General features: G+C 39.3%; 2 long non-coding RNA genes across 3 annotated transcripts in view; one reads left to right on the top strand and one right to left on the bottom strand.

Moving 5' to 3' along the window:
* The window catches only part of LOC135214128 (uncharacterized), a 389,693-nt gene that overhangs the window by 20,596 nt on the left and 351,139 nt on the right, over positions 1-17,958 (bottom strand). The window lies entirely within an intron of this gene.
* Positions 11,872-12,735, top strand: LOC135214127 (uncharacterized). The gene is made up of 2 exons (XR_010314278.1): positions 11,872-12,307; positions 12,588-12,735. It is a non-coding gene; the product is annotated as an uncharacterized LOC135214127 (long non-coding RNA).

Here is a 17,958-nt window from a genome sequence, read left to right as displayed (position 1 = left end):
ACATACATACATATATATATATATACACATACATACAAGTAATTATGTATATACATATGTATATAAATTGTATACATATGCATAATAAATTGTATATATATATATATATATATATATATATATATATATATATAAACGTATATATTTATGCTGAAATTTTTTAATTAATTTGTAATCTTCCTAAAATGAAAACCTTAACTTTCATATTTGGAGTTCCTTGTGCGAGGTGCACTTCAAATGACACTAACTACAGTACTATGAAAACAAAATCTTAACAAATAGGCCTGATATGTTTTGATTGTTGATATACTCATTAGAATAAGCTGTAGGTTTCCTTCCACGTGGCTAGGTAACATTCCCTCCTTTTCTGCAGACATTATTTAGATGCTAAGATTCCGATGATGAACGTAACATTCGTTTAATAGTAAATAAAATTTTTTGAGAACCCAAGACAGCACGCCTCTTCCTACTCCTTCGCCATAATTCTCACCATCTGCAGTAATTATGATGAGAAAGGTCATTCTTGATGACTTCAATGCAGTTTATGAGTTACAGTCAACATCAGCCAAGATCTAATTGAGCACAAGCAACATCCGAGAAGAAGAGGAAAGTAAGTTTTGTCATACAACTATTGTTGTATGACAAACTTTCTAACGTATCAACAGAGTTACCATCACACTTCCTCCGTCTTATCTAGCCTCCTGTCTCTTTCATTTCTATTTGTAAGTTGATGTTTCAGAACCTCGCTGAACACTTTGCTCGTAAGTATATTATTTCAGAGGGTCATTGAATCATTTGTACCAGTTACCTAGACACATTAAAATAAACTGTATTGCATCTAATATAGTAATTTTTTCACTGTTATAAGTTGAAGTTAATTATTACGCCAATTCCACGTCTCTATTAGGCTGAAAAGTTACTTCTTACATTTATCCCATCTATCTATCTATATCTATCTACTATACGTATATACATACATACATGCATACATACAGATATATATATATATTATATATATATATATATATATATATATATATATATATATCTATATATATATATATAATACTTAATATGGTAGAGACTTAGGAGCAGTAGGTACATGCGCCTATAAAGCGTAGGTATATGCGTCTTGCTGCCTATAAAGCAACACGATAATGTGGCATGACAACGCATAAGAATTTACTATTCAGATTACGGTACCAAACGTAGCGGCTAAAGGGCTAACACCGCTGTTACGACTGTAAAAAAAAAAAAAAAAAAAAAAAAAAAAAAAGATATTAAAGATATTGTCATTGGGCGAAGTAAACGTTGTTAACTTTGTAAAATTAAAACAAGAATACATGAATATCTTCTTACTCCTATACAGCCTATCTGAGGATGAAAGAAGAATATATAAACAAACACTTATTATAAGAGGACATCCTCTGCCATATATATATATATCTATATCTATATATTTAGATATATATATATAAAGACAAGAGTTGTTAGCGCAAGCAAGCCACAGGATACATGAGGACAGGGTGGTAAGGAAACTGCCGGATATTTATTTACCTTGATGATGTAAATATGTGTTAAGAAACGCGTCCAGACACAACATCACCTATAGGTGATCTACTGTCTCCTTGTCACCCTGTCCTGATATACACACACACACACACAACACACACAACCACAACACCACAACACACAACACACACACACACACACACACATAAATCATATATATTATATATATGATAGATATATATATATATATACACCACACACATAAAAACACACCACACAAACAATATATATAATAATATATATATATATATATATATAATTATATAATATATATTATTACACACACACAAACACACACAAACAAACCAACACACACACACACACAAACATTACACACACAACATATTATATATATATAGATATATAATATATATTATGTATATATTATATATGTATATATATATATCTATATATATATATATATTGTTCAAGATTTAAGCAGAACCAAGGAAAGAAATAATCTTTAACCAAAGTTTAATGTATCTATACGAGTTGCCCCTTCGACTTTGGAGGAATACATTCTCCTTTTTCTTTTGAAAAGCTATCCTCTTCTCCCATTGGGGCTTGGAATATCCCCTGCAGGCATAGTGGGAGGTGCTATCCAGGAGAAAGCTTGAAAAGGCCTTGAATCCAGGAGAGAGCTCTCAGAAGATTACAATACCTCGGCTAGGTCAGACCCCCTGGCCCCTTACCAGACACCGCTGGCCATCCCCCCTCCTGGGCCTGCTTTCCCATGCTTTGGGAAGCCCAAGTATATTTTAAAGTCCATAGTGTCCAGATTTAGAGAAGAACACATCCTGCATCCTCACTAAAGACAAACGCTGTGCCTGGCTGTTGTAGAACTTGGAAGTCCTTCGAAGCTTGCAATTTTGCTCCGTTGCGCAATTTTCCTAAACACGTGGCCAGGCTGCTCACCCACATGTTCAGGTGGACTGAGAGAAGTTCACCTACCCCTGTGTTTCCTGGACCTCTGTAAATTTATGTAAATACAGTGCTTTTAAACTAGAGTCCAGCTTTTATGTAAATTCCTCCCTCTTCAGTAACCCTGGCCTTATGCCTGGGAAGTTTAGTTTTCAATCTTTTTGTTTTTTTTTGTTCAAACCCCTCGTCCTCTAGTCAAGGCCTAAATCTTCAATGTAAGTGTATTTTCTGGGAGGAGACGAGGTGGAATTTTGAATAATATATACATATATATATATATATATATCTATATATATATATATATATATAAAAAATGAAAAATATTAAAACCGCCATCCTTGGCCATTCGAATCGTCGGCCCTTGAACCAGCAGGTCGACACTTCAATAAAATCTACGAGGAACCGGATATGCAACTGCAAATGCGTATGGTTGGATGTAGATGGTAACCACTGCACCCCCAACAATGGTTTAATCCCTTTCCCCCAGCAGTGATTGACTACATTTCATCATCCACCCCTAAACGACGTGAGGTGATGTACAAACTATAGCCTGAAAATATTTATTTTCGGTGTGTGTATGTGTATACATAGTGTGTATGTGTATTTCCAACTACCTAGAATTTTAATGTTTACCTTTTTTAATACCCTAATAATGCGGCAATTCCTGACGAAATAGGATACACGCTAGTCCTCCTCGTTTGCAACAAAAGTCATTTATTTCTCAGCCCAACAATGAGCTGACGATGAATGTTCACTTAATTAGGGTGAGTCGAGATGCATTTGTTTTTTATATTTGACTTTTCTCGCGAACCTGATGAATCCATCCGGTTTCGCAAAGCAAGAGTTCGAGTCGTAAAATATCCAAGAGCAAATGTTTAGAGAAGGAATTTCTAATGATGGATTTTGCAAGCACTGCTAAGAGTTGAAGAAGAAGACGACGAAGAAGAAGGAGAAGAAGAGAGAGAGAGAGAGAGAGAGAGAGAGAGAGAGAGAGAGAGAGAGAGAGATGAGAACTTCTGAGGCGTTGTTTCTGCTTTCATCCTCCCCTTCCTCCTCCTCCTCCCCAGTTTCACAAAAGAGGCGACTCACTTCACTCCTGTGTTGTCCTCATTCATTCGTAATGAAAGTTTCCAGATGAAAGTTTGGTATAACTGCTGAGTTTCCTGATGAAAATTTCCGTCAACTGCATAGTTGCATAGTTCCCGAATTATAGTTTGCTTCTCTTTGGCGAGCGTTATTTTTTTTTTGCGTGGAGCTTCAGAGATAGTTTTTGAATGACTAACACTTTTGCTCCTTCTCGAGATATAAGGGGATTATAATTTTCAACGTTTGGTAGCGTTGATTTTTTTTTCAATGAAAAATCTTTTGGTCTTTGTTTTAAAATGCACAAGCCAGATCTATAAAACTGTTTTAAGCGATTAAATGGGCAGTTTGACTGGTTTAAAGAAATGCTAAAAAAATAAGAATGAAAAGTTTAAGTTTATGATCTATATTGTATTTTGTGCTTTTATTTGGTCAGGATATCAATCTGCATTTATTAATAAAAATGGCAGGTGTGACTAAGTAATATAGGCTGTTCATTTCACAATGGAGATATCAGGGCCTTGCAGAGAGAGAGAAAGAGAGAGAGAGAGAGAGACTTGCTGCTATCATTTACTTCGGCTTTTGGATAGTTTCATACACTTACTTATCACTTGACCGTTCTGTGGCAACTTCCAATTTGTCTCTACATACCGATTTTACGACATACTGCTAGTTCCATCTAGTACTTCTTCCAGTTATCCAGCATTTGCCATAGGTCCGTTCTTTATTTAAAGCCGTTGATTTGCTTTCAACCTATTTGTGATAGGTATGCGATAAACTCACGCTTTATATGGTGTAGGCTCACCTTTATACGGATGAGAAGTCTGCTACTAGGATAGTGAAAAGAGCTCTAATTATCCTGTTCAAGCACCCACTGAACATTTAACGTCTTATACACAGTTTATTTAAGCGCTATGATGTCGGACCGCCCTAAATCTTTCAAATAAGATAATCCTCCCTAAAAAGTTTTCCTTGTTCCCTGTGCAGGAAAGCCATTTATCTTTCCAGGACAGCAGTGACACAGATCATAGGGCGGGGCCAAACAGCAGTTGTTACTGAGGTCATGTTGAAGGAAATCGTATTCACACATTTCATCAAAAGACAGTTTAAAACGGTACTTTACTCTTAAGAACATAAGTTTTACTTTTAACAACACATGCTTACTGTCCTTTTCCTTTAAACAATAACTGTTGCCACTGCAAATTATTGGTAAGAGTATATAAGGAAGTTTTGCTAATACATTTTCATGTATGTGATTAGTATACACAACATACACAAGCACAATAAAATTCCAAAATAACCTAACCTATTTCCATAACATCACTTCAAGAGTAACTTAATTTCAAAATGCTTCAGCAATTACCAACGAAAATTCGTCGTTATTTTAAACTTAAAAGGCAAACATCTCACAACCGACAACAATGATTACACTCATCATTTTGTCTTGTTCCTATAACGTCAAGTTTCATGGAATGTTAAGTTGCCTTGTCAACGACCCTTCACTGCCTCTGTCCATTATCAACCTTTATTACAAGTCCCTATGCTAAGTTGACTCATTCATTTCTCTCTCTCTCTCTCTCTCTCTCTCTCTCTCAATGAACTGGTTAGAGCATTGTCAAATTTCGTTCATCTCTGTTGCCTTATTCGTTCTCATCTTTTCCTGAAGTTTCCTCCTCCTCCTCCTTTTCCTCCTCTTCTTTTTGTCCCTTCCATTTCCATTCCATCATTGTCCTGGAGGCAAAGTCCCTTCATGGTAAGAGATTCGTCCTTCCATTTGTTTTCCTTTTCAATGGGTTGCTGCAGTGTCTTGCTTTCTATGGGATTCTTTCCAAATTTACTTCTCACTTATTTCTGTGTTCATGGGCAACAAACCAACACCACCAAGCTCTCTCTCTCTCTCTCTCTCTCTCTCTCTCTCTCTCTCTCTCTCTCTCTCTCCGCGCGCGAGTATACACACACACACACACTCACACACACACACAAGCACACATTGGCCGTGGCCTCCACTTTCGTTTTCTTTTGCTCTATTGAATTATTCACAAATTAATGATCTGAAATGAATGTTAATGGATCCAAATGTACGAGAGATTCTCATGACTTACTTTTTTTCAGTTTATAGAGCTTTTACTTTTTTTATACAATGCTTCCTGATCACACACACACACACACACACACACACACACAAATACCATATATATATATATATATATATATATAGATATATATATATATATATATTATATATATAATTATCGATATAACTAAATACACGAATCTTACTGTACATACCACTGGCACGGGAATGTGACAGGAATTTCGTATTCTTCGTTAATTTAGGGTTGCCAATACGGTCACGTCTGCAAACTGAAACAAAAAGCTAACCTCTTCCCTTGTAAAATCAATGCATGGAGATATAGGCTCTAGACTTTGAAACAGTTTTTGATTGCGCAAATATTACATTGAAGAAAACACGACCATTTCCTCCTTACTCCCAAAAAATTAAATTATATAAATAAATACCAAATATAAATTATATTTTCTCTGTTAATGATGTCAGTGATATTCATGAAAATGGTTAAAGAGGGAAAATATGCATAAGCCATAAGCGAAAACAAATTGCAATAATAACCTACTTCCTTGGGGATTGGACCACTGAAATAGTATGGTAACGCTTAGTCCAAGCAGATACATAACTACATATGCATAGTATCAGGGCGAGAACCACTGCACCTCTACTAGATTTCAGACCCTCTGCCAGCAGTGAATATACATATTCAATACATCCTCCAAATAGGGACGGGGTTTTACCATGTAGTATCGCCTGAAAAGATGTATTTGCGCGCGTATATGCATATATGTGAACCTCAAGAAAAAAAAATTAATAATTTAATGTGCTTGCCCGAATACGGCGGCAATTCCTGACGAAATAGGATACACGGTAGTCGTCGTTTGCAACAAAAGCCATTTATTTCACATCTCAAACCAAAAGCTGATGATGAATTCACTTAATGTTGGTGCGTCGAGATGTATTTGCTTTATACATCTGACTATTCTTGCGAACCTGATGAATCCATCTGGTCTTGCGAAGCAAGGGTTCGAGTCGTAAAATATCCAAGAGCAAATGTTTAGGGAAGGAATTTCTAATGATGGATTTTGCAAGCACTGCTAAGAGTTAGAGAAGGAGGGGACTGCCGGCGGGGGAAAGAGAATTTCTGAGGCGCTGTTGCTGCTTTCATCATCAACATCACTGTTCCTCCTCCTCCTCCCCTCCTCCTCCTCCTCCTCCTCCTCCTCCTCCTCCTCCTACTCCTCCTCCCTCCTCCTCCTCCTCCTCCTCCTAAAAGAGGAGACTTCGCTCCTGTGTCGTCTTCCTTCATTCGTAATGAAAGTTTCTGGCTGAAAGTTTGTTATAACTGCTGAGTTTCCGAATGAAAAGTTCCGTGAACTGCATAGTTCACGAGTTATAGTTTGCTTCTCTTTGGCGAGTTTTATTTTTCCTTTCTTTCTTCATGGAGCTTTCATTGGATGGTTCAAACTTCAGCTGCTTTTTTGGGTATAAATTATAATTTCCTGTGTTTGGCATTGAATGCTAAGTTTCTGAATGAAAGGTTTCAAGAACTTTTTAGTTTGATCTTAAAAGGAAATACATTTTTATCTTTTATAATTTGAGTCTGATCTAAGTCTACTTTCAAATTATATACAAGGTTTGACAAGTTTTCAAAAACGCTGAACAATTATGGAAGAAATTATTGGTTTACAAACTATTATTGCTGGGGAGATTTACATTATATATATATATATATATATATATATATATATATATATATATACATACATTATATATATATATATATATATACACACACATATATATATATATATATATATATATATATATATATATATGTAACGAGATATTAATCTCGTATTTATTTCGTATGCGTGAAACCAAAGCGGTAGGCAAACTGATACACTCAATCTCTCTCTCTCTCTCTCTCGACAACCTCTCTCTCTCCATTCTGACAGGTAATCAAAAGAGTGTCAAAGTTATATAAAAATATAATATTTATTCAACAATGGAATGATAATAATCCAAGTCTCACAGACTAACCAACTCAGCTAAACTCCCAGTATTTAAAATATGTCTTAATCAGTAATTTGTCACACCAATTATCTCTTCTCCCACACGGGACTCTCGGTCCCCCCCTTGCCAGAATCGTCTGTTACAACGACAGGAGAACACACAATTAAGTATACCCACTTGTAAAGATAAAGTCAATAGCTTAAATGGAATATGACATTTTACAAGCAATCAACAAGCCACCCCTTTGGCTAAAGTAATTCAACACTTACCCATTCCCAAGCCAGAATATCACTCACAGTTTAAAAAAACACTTTGGCACTCGCCATAGTGGCTCTGCCTTTCTCCCACGAATGCACACTTCGCCAACACCCCATGTTACTGGCTACAACCAGTTTCTAAAGGCATTTAAACAAGAGCCCATGAACTGACGAACATTGACTCGCTTAACTATGCATTTTCATATCACGCCATCCCAGAAATGAATTATCAGCTTCCTCAGGTCGTTGCTTCGGCTCTGTTCTGCGCATTCCAAAAAGGTCACAGCACATCACATTGGCATAATTAACATATTATTAATTATAACCCCTTTTATCTCACATATATATAATTTGGTCTTTGAATCGTTTCACACACAAATTTGTCACTTGACCGTTTTCTGACAACTTTAACTTTTGTTCATTTTTACCTACCGATTTCATGTAAATATACATTTTGCCTTCACACGTCTTTGTCATTACGGGATTTCTGCTCACCTGTATTCCCCCGTAAAAAAATTTTATACGTTATTAAGACTTGAAGAATAACGTGTATTAAACGAGTTGAAAATAGATAAACCCGAGCAACTTTGACTTTGGAAAAAGTTTGAATAACCTGGAAATTACTATTTAAATAACTAAGCGTGATTGCCTCCTTTTTATAACACATCAACATATACTTAAATGACTGTAAACGCTTGACGATTCAAAAATTACAGTACAATAAAACTTATGACAGACAAACAACAGTGTTCCTTAAGAAAACAAGGAAGTGGTTCCTTGTCTCTTTCTTAGCCATTATTCTCCAAAGACTCGGCAGTTGTGAGGAGAAATGCCTGAAAGATCTCAACAAAGTGATTATGAAACGTAATCGGCCTTAATTTAGATCTAATCTCTTAAATCTATACTGCATCCGGGAAGCAGGAGGAAAATTGTCCAAAGTCACCATAATACATATTGCTGACAAACCCCAATTATAATAAAATACCTTTAACTAAGTTAAATAGTTTCCTCATCACACCTCTACACCTTTCCTTACTCTAGCGATTCCTCTCTCTCTCTCTCTCTCTCTCTCTCTCTCTCTCTCTCTCTCTCTCTATTCATGTTTATGTTTGAACAGCTGTCACTTCAGATTTAATTATACACTTCGGCATATAATAGTATATTTCATAAAAAATATATATGAATAAATAGATATACATTGCTTTTCACGTAATTTTTATTGTAAGTATCGAATATAAGTGCCAGTTTTACTTTTCAAATACAGGGTATGAATCTGGGCATGAACAGAAATTTCTTTTGTTAAATATATATAGTATATATGTATTTATGTATAACTCAATCACGAGGATACGGAGCGTGATGAATATATAAATAAAGGTATATAAATAAAGGCAAATGCCACGAAGGGAAACTGAAACAACCAATTGGTTGCTTGGCCTTTCAACAAAATGGTCCTATATATATATATATATATATATATATAATATATATATATATATATATATATATACAAAGGAGCCAATAAAATAGCCAAAATGTAAAATGTAAATGCTATATTTAAGAGCCAACTGTCTCTCTCTTCAAGCAGGTGATGAATAAGAAGTTACAGAAAAAGCAGTATTTATACCATGATGTCTACAGGTCAAACGTTACGTCACCCCTGTTGACAATTAATATTTAATCTTCTTAAACGCTGGTTGGAGAAATATTTTATCTATGATATCTGAGTCCCAAGCTCCTTTCTAGAGATTCATCATGTTTCTTTGTTTAATCAAAGCTGATTCTACCATTATGTAGAAAATAAGATATAACATATCTTATAAGTTTCTTATATACATTTTTGCCTTATTTAAAAAGATCTCTTCGTCATCATTTCATTCCTTAAAGGACTTAGTCACTATTGGTAACGAAGCATTTGTGTGCTAACAATTTGAGACTTAACTTCCCCGCTAGCTTCGTATTTTAACGACTGTTGAATCATTCAAGAACTTCGAGTAAAGTAAACAGAATTTTCTTCGAGGTTTATTTGTTAACATTCGGAAGTTGTTTCCCACCCACCAACAGCTCACCACTCTCGTTACCACGGCTTGTGTTTAATTCTGGGAGCTATTGAGAAATTTTACAGAGCTTTATTATGGATCGTATTCTCTGCTAACAAGGAAGGATAAGAATTTAGTCTACATTTCTGAACCACGGAGCAGCAGCGGGCGGCAAGGTTCTCCTCCCCTTACCAGCTATTCCCAGTACTCTGCAGCTCTGGTCGGCATGAAGATCTAATATCGACGGGGAGCTCTTCAGACATTTAAAGACGTTTGATTACTTTGAGGTTGGTCTCATTTTTTGTTGGCACACATCAATTGAGTTGATGAAGTAATTTTTCTTGACGTCCATATCACTAGTCCCTTAAATTAAATCTTGTAACTTATGTATATGTATTTTACTGCAATTATTGAATTGTTTTAGATCTTTTTGTACATCATCCTAGTGTATTTCATGACTGCATATTCTTATCAGGGTTTAATCCATCAAGATTGATTTATCAGAAATTTAGTTTCTAGGAGTTATGTGGTCTGAATCTGTATTGATAGGGTTGTCTATATATATATATATATATATATATATATATATATTATATAATATATATATATATATATATATTATATAATATATGGTCTCGTTATATTTATGGTAGTAATTTTTTTTATAGGTTGCGAGAAATTCAAGACGAGGGGACATGGGACCCAGTGCCATGAACACCGCATCTGGGTGGCATCACTAATTTTTCAATATTGACATTATTGAGACCCTTGTGATTGTAATAATCAATGTGCTTACATTTTTGCTGCTCTATTCATTGTCTCCTGGAGGTTTGTTTATATATTACTCCTGTTTTGAATACCATTTGGCTTTCGAACTGACAACTGCTGCTATAAATTATGTGACAAATTCTGGTTTATTCTATGATTATGGTTATTTAAGTGGTTAAAAACAGCTGAACTTTGTTGTAAATACCTGACTGAACGTTTATTTTGTATTAATCTCTAAGTAAGATTTGTCCCAGTCGAGACAAGGGATTTAGCATACTCCAGAGTCTTTGGGGATTGGGTTTTGTTGGACATTAATCAGGGATTTCGCTAGGGTATTAATTCTGTCATTGTTGGTTGTCAAAACAAAATCAGAGAGACGCCCAACAGTAAAATAAAAATCCCACACCTGGACAGGATTAAGACGTTGACGCACAGACTTGGAAACTCTAAACCGTTTGCTTTTACCTACCCAAATACCTTAGCCAAATCCCTGATTAACGTCCAAAAGACAATCCTAAAAAGCACACAAGTATACGAAATCCCATGCTTCGTCTGTGACCAATCTTACATAGGCTTTACGGGTAAATCACTCCCTCCGAGATTAACACAACATAAATTCTCAGTTAGGTATGGAAAACAGATCTACTATTTTTAGCCACATAAAAACCATAATTAAAATACAGAATAAATTGGAATTTGACAAGTATAATTTATAGCATTAATTGGCAGTTCAAAGACAGATGGTAGAATCAGCTTTGATTAAACAAACACGATGAATCTCTCGAAAAGAGCTGGGGACTCCGATATTACAGAATCTTCCTCCAACCTGTGATTAAGAGGATTAGAGAGAAACTGCCAATTGGGATGACATAATGGCCGGCTTGTGGACCTCCTAGTATAAATACTGCTTTTTATGTAACTCTTCTCATTCATCACCTGCCTGAAGAGAAAGTTGGTCTCTGAAATATAGCATTTACATTATATATTAGGGCACGGTTATGGGCTCTTTTTATTAGATGGAATTCTGTTTTAACAGAAAATATTTCGGTCATATATATATATATATATATATATATATATATATATATATATATATATATATAGATATATTGCTACGTCTATAGAACGCCTCGCCTTCCAGCAGAGTTTTAGTTATATTTAATTATAAAAGTAGCAGCCATGCCGTCTCCTGAAGCTACTGTTGTTGGGAGAGTGGGTATGTCGTAGGAATGATATTTCCGGTCTGACGGAAGCTTAGGGTAAGAGAGGCAGGTCACAAGAGTAGCTAGGCTTCGAGATGGATTTTAGGGACTTCTACAATAAGACCTATTTTCCTTCCCAATTTGCTGGCGTTGTGTTTACCACCTTTCAGGCAATGCTCGAGGCGGTTTTTGGAAGCCCCGTGATTCGAAAGCAAGCAGTATCGCTCTCAGTCGGCTGCGAGACGTGATCTCGGACAGAGGTCAAATTGCCAGCCTCCCAAAATTAGGCCTACCCACGACGCACTGGTGGACACGAACCCCAGACCTGAACAGAGGTCGGACCGCATTCTTCTACAAGGATACACAGAATATTGCATAAAGGTACGTCTGAAAGTGTAAACTTCAACCCAGCACCTTTTACTACCATACGACTCTTGCTAAATTCATTTTCAATTCTCATTTTTACCCCTTCTACATCAAAGCCCTTTGTCCTCATCGGGCCACGTGCTCCCCTTTGTGACTTGTTAAAGACCAAGCTTTCGTGTATACCTCAGTGAACCATTCGAGTTTACCTTCCCCAATGCTAGAGAATTAATCAGCCTTAATCAAAGCAAGAAGTCATTTTTCCTTTTATCTCGTTTAATCTGGGATTCTTTTCCAGATTCCCTGAGCCACGTGTCATGTCTCTGCCCGCAAGTGTTGCATTACCCAAGTGTATGAAAACCAGCTATAACGGCTCAACGGAGCCATCATTTACCTTTTCTCCAGCCCAGCACGGGCCTTTTAGTAAATAAATAGTTGTTAAGTAACGAGCTGAGTTTTCTGGCGACCTTCCCTCTAAAGTATTCATTAATAACTATCAGTTTACGGTAAGTTAAAGCAATTCCTTCTTGAAATCCCTCAATCATTTCTGTTTACGTATCTAGCTTCTCTCAAGGCCCTATATACGTAACATTGTCGACCTTCGCCGAGGATATGAACCTAGCTTGCTTAAAAAAAGCTTGTAAATCGCGTTATCCGTTGTAAAACGTAAACTGTAAATTATTTTACAAAGCGTAAATCAAGCACACTTGCAGGGAAAGAAGACACACTGACTCACGGTAAGGTATTCCATTCATTAATATGATTATTTATAACCTATGTTAGCTTAAGGTACGTTAAGTATTTTTATTTAGAAGTGTTTTAAACAAATGTGAAGGTAGAAATATTATTATATTGTAACGGCCAGAGCGCCGAGCGAATTCTGTTATTTTATAAATCGCATTGTGCTCGTCGGACGAGACAGCACGTGTGCAGATAGATACCAGAAAGGACCAGATCAAACTAGGAAGTGCTTTGCCAGGGTTTATTGCTGTATTAGAAAGCCTAGCTAGTTAGGAGTGTTTTACTAATAGTTACGGCAAAAGAAGTGTACAATTTTTTTGTCTGTGATATGTTAGGGTATTCATTTTTAACTTAATTTTCATTCCAAGTGTTGGTAACCGCTTACCTCTCAGCTAATTCCGCTTCGCGCTCTCTCGCGCCTGCGCGGTCTCAACCAACCTTCGTCTCATTCACAGCGGCAGCCATGTTTGTTTCCTCTTTCAACATTATCTAAACAATTTAAGCAAAGTAACGTAAGTCACGAAGTTTTAACGTAAATAATATCAATGTCTGTACTAGTATCTATCGTTCTGCCAGAGAAATTAACGTAATTCGCCTTGAATAAGAAAGTAGAATTTTGTGTTGTAAATTGCCTTCGCATTTACAGAGAATCAGCTGATTCGCCATCACTGCTAGCACACCGTGGTGCTAACCCGCTCTTCTCGCCTCACGTGTTTCACCTCGCATCGCTCACTCGCGCGCTGAGCGAAAATTTCATTTCACTTCGCACTTAACGTAACCTCATTTACAATTGTTTGCTAACATCGTTTTCAAATCCTTACCGTAATTTTTCACTTGTCCTTACGTAAAGCTAACGTAAATCTTAAAAGTAGAGTCACTTGCAAGAATTGTTAACGTAAAACGCGTCTTTGTAAATTTCATATTGAAACGCAAATCATTTCATAAGCGCGAGCCGCTACTAGTAACGTAAAAATCGTTCACCACGAGCACGTTATCATTTTCATAATATGTTATCCAAAGCAATTCTTTCACAAAAAACGTTAACGTAAGTAGATAATTTAACGCAAGTTGCGTCATATTAAACGAACATTAGTAGTTCAATTCAAATATAAGGGAGTTCATTCATATATCATTTTCACCCTCTCCGAGAGAGAGAGAGAGAGAGAGAGAGAGAGAGAGAAGCCAGTATTCACGAAGCCAAGAGTACTACATCTTACCATTAATTATAGCATGCCGAATTAACCTTATTTTAGTCTCTTGTGTCTTTCATTTACACAGCGTGATACGTACGCGCATGTGTCCATTGCAGTTTGCAAGCATTTATTTATTTCATTTATCGAGTACTTCAGCGAGGGACTGAGCATTTTCAATTATCATTACCTGTCGTTGCCCGAGTGGTCTTGTTCATTTTTTATCACAAAAGACTTGCGTATACCGCAAGCACAACTCGCACAGTGTGCCACGCAAATTCATTACTTCCAGACAGGGAAGTCGTTACCAGTTTAGGACTGGCCACCACCAGTGCACGTCAGGTCTTACCATTTTACAGTGCCACTAATTCTTGACACTGTCCATCGACTGGCTGCATAAGTACTCCCACCTTTTACTTTCTCTCCTCCACTATTACCCTCTGCCATGAGCAGTGCCATTTCACTTCAGTATATTTAAGTATACTGCATGTAGTGTCCGGGACACACCAGTGCTCCAGCCTCCATAAGTGCCATTGCACCTGTACAGGCCGTACAGGTAGCCATTAAACCTGCGTGTCCGTCCTTACGGAACGCCCAAGTAACTAGTGTGTCCATGTACAAGGGTCAGTGATCCTTCGGAACACTCAACAAAGGGAACGCCTCCCGAAGCGCCGCAATACCAGCCCTAAGTGCTGACAAACCTGCGTGTCCGTCCTTACGGAACGCCCAATTCATTAATGTCCGTGTACGAGGATCAGTGATCCTTCGGACCAACCCAAGGAACGCCTCCTCATAAGTGCCGCGCACCTGTACAGACGTACAGGTAGCCCTATACCTGCGTGTCCGTCCTACGGAACGCTCATTCATTATAGAGTATCCACCATTTTGGATCACTGAACCAAGGAACGCCTCCTCATAAGTGCCGTGCACCTGTATTGGACCTACAGGTAGCCCATTCCAGCGTCTCCCAACTTAGGAACGCCCTTAAGTGTGACGTACGCCGTACACTCCATTGATTTTTTCACCTCTTTAGAAGGTGCCAATCCAGAAGTGCCACCAACTTACGGGACACTTCCCAAGTGCCACAGAGCACCCAGTCTTCTCAGACTTTTTCTCTACCACGTCGCAGAACACCTTTCCAAGTGAGTGCCACTTTCCACAGTAGGCACTCCTATTCCATTCCGTACCCTTCCTGGCCATTATTTTCATTTTCATCAGAGCCTCTACTGCAGCCTAAGGGAAATGTCTTCCCCTGCTTCCCGCGACTTCTTTGCCGTAGAGCTCGAGAGGCTCCGAGTCCTCATAACTCTGGGCAAGGAGGCTGGTTACACTGGACCAGCACTAGACCAGTGGATAAAGGCGCAGCAGGCTGCCGCGCGCCTGCAAGAAAAGGAAGAAAGGGAAAACCAGAGAAAAGCCGGAGAAGCAGAGAGAAAAGAAAGAGAAGCAGAAAGGAAGGCAAGGGAAGAGGAGCGAAAGCATGAGCTCGCTCTCAGGGAGAAGGAACTCGACATCAAGCGGGAGAAGGCCCGTAAGGAGAGTATCCTAGCTCAAGCCACTCTGCCAGCTTCCAGCCCTGCACCCACTGTCTCTCTTAGTCCCGCTGTCTCTGGTCAGCCTGACATCCTTTCGATTTGCGAGCCTGGTCCTGATCCAGTGCCGGAGATAGAAATTCCTGCCACATCCTGCCAGCCTTTTACCTTTTTACCGCCTACCTCCTCCCCTTTGGAAGAGGTAAGCCCACCAGTTGACCCCGGACTTGTTTCCGAGGGTGATCCAACAGAGGACGTTTCACCTGTGCCAGAGCACACTGCCAGCCTTGGTGACTCCACAGATTCGCAACCTGTGGGGCCATCTCGGTCTTATCATCCAGTGCCACGGAAGAGGTTCTGGAACACGTTCTGCCGAGACTGTGGCCGCAAAGGTCACATGTCTGCCAACTATGGAGGGTGCGCAAACCACCATATTCCTGCCATCGCAATGGCCATTACTAATCCTTCTTCTCTAGGACCCCCAGCTAAGGGCCCTATAACCGTCGCACCCCTCCAAAGTCATTATCAGCCAAGCCACGTCAGAGCCTACGACGACTCTGGCGCTCAAGTCTCCCTGATACGGGAAGACAGAATTCCCCGAGGGGCTCACGTTGATAGACGTCGATTGATCACCATTGAAGGTATCAATCACATTAAACTGATCCTTCCGACCGTCCAATTGAGGGTCACCAGACCTCACTTCTCCAAAGAATGTACTCTTGCAGTTGCAAGCTACATCCCAGGAGGTTACGACCTCCTCCTAGGGCAAGACATGAAGTCTCCCTCACAATCCAAAAAGCCTAGGGGTCCTAACCCCATGTCAATTCACTCCAAAGCAAGGAGTCATCGCAATTCTACTTCCTCCAGGAAGTACGTCCACCCACAGTCCCCCCCGTTACCAAGGAGGGAGATTGACCATTCACAGTTCCGTTGCAAAACCTGCAACGTAATAGGGCACTCCACGAATTGGCCTAGGTGCCCTAGCCGACTACCAGCAGCGGACAATGTCCACTTTCCACAAGGCTTAGCCTTCCAAAAGAGACAGGAGCCTCTGTCTCCCATTTCCAAGGGCACGCTGAGAGGTATTGCACCTCTGGTACCCGCCACAGGTCCAGTCGACCTCAACTCTCTGCCAGTGCCACTTGGCAGCACTGAGCAGTGCCAAGCTCCGTCCAGCCTGGACGGAGAGCCACCACCGAACTTGACCTCTGCGCCTGGCCCTGAGCTAGCGCCGGCGCCTAACCTTATCAAGGATCCTCCTACAGGAGATCCTCCAACAGGCATGGACCTTACCACAGCCCATGGCCAATCACTAGTTCCGTCTTCTTCACCCTCACCACTGTCGCCCGAGGATGAACCTCCGGCAGACCTAACCTTCATACCTCCTCTGGAAAACCAGGAACTGCCCGACCAGGAGTCAGCCTGGAGTTTTCCCCGTACGACGGCTGTCGCAGCAGCCGGAGTGAGGGCCTCCCCTGCAGTAGGTTCCACCTCTACGACGGTTGCTGCAGAGACCGAAGTAGGGTGTTCTCCTGAAATCCTTCAGGCTACCGCTGCCTCTGCTCCTGCCGGCGTTTCTGGCCTTTCCCCAGAGTCGGTGCCTCCGTCTACTCCAAGGACTGGTATAGCCAGGTCCTGGAGGAATAAGAAGAAGAAGAAGAAGGGACGTCATTAACATACTAACAAAAGAGCCACATGCTCTCCTTGACACCTGTGCCCGAGGTACAGTGTCGCATTCAATTGCAGAGTGATCCTGGCACCTACCCAGAGAAGGTAGCCAGCCCGATCCCTGCCAGTAGCACTAACCCTCTAACCCCTAGCCATTGTAATACTAGCCCTCATTTAAATATAATTACCTCATTACATTTCCCTCCTGGTCAACTAACAACTCATCATCCCCACGCATCATTACCTCTCATTATGTATTCTAACAATTCCGTCGCTGAACTACTGCTGTGCGTACCACACTCTGGAATGATTGCGTCTTCATTTAACTGTATTGAGTAGGTTAGGCTAATGATTTAGTACCAGGGCATTAGGTTAGTAGCAAGTAGAATTTTCAAGTAACCTTATCTAGGGGTAGAGTAGACTGTCGTCACAGACAACCCGTAGTTATTACTTAGGCTAGATTACATCACTACATTAAGTTAGTACACTTAGCATCTTTGCCTATAAGTTAGGTAGGCCATTGTAGTCAGCCGTATCG

The sequence above is a fragment of the Macrobrachium nipponense genome, chromosome 45, assembly GCF_015104395.2.
Source record: "Macrobrachium nipponense isolate FS-2020 chromosome 45, ASM1510439v2, whole genome shotgun sequence".
In the NCBI taxonomy this organism is placed as follows: Eukaryota; Metazoa; Arthropoda; class Malacostraca; order Decapoda; family Palaemonidae; genus Macrobrachium; species Macrobrachium nipponense.
The sequence above is the reverse complement of the archived record's forward strand: the minus strand, read 5'-3'. Positions and strand labels throughout refer to the sequence as shown.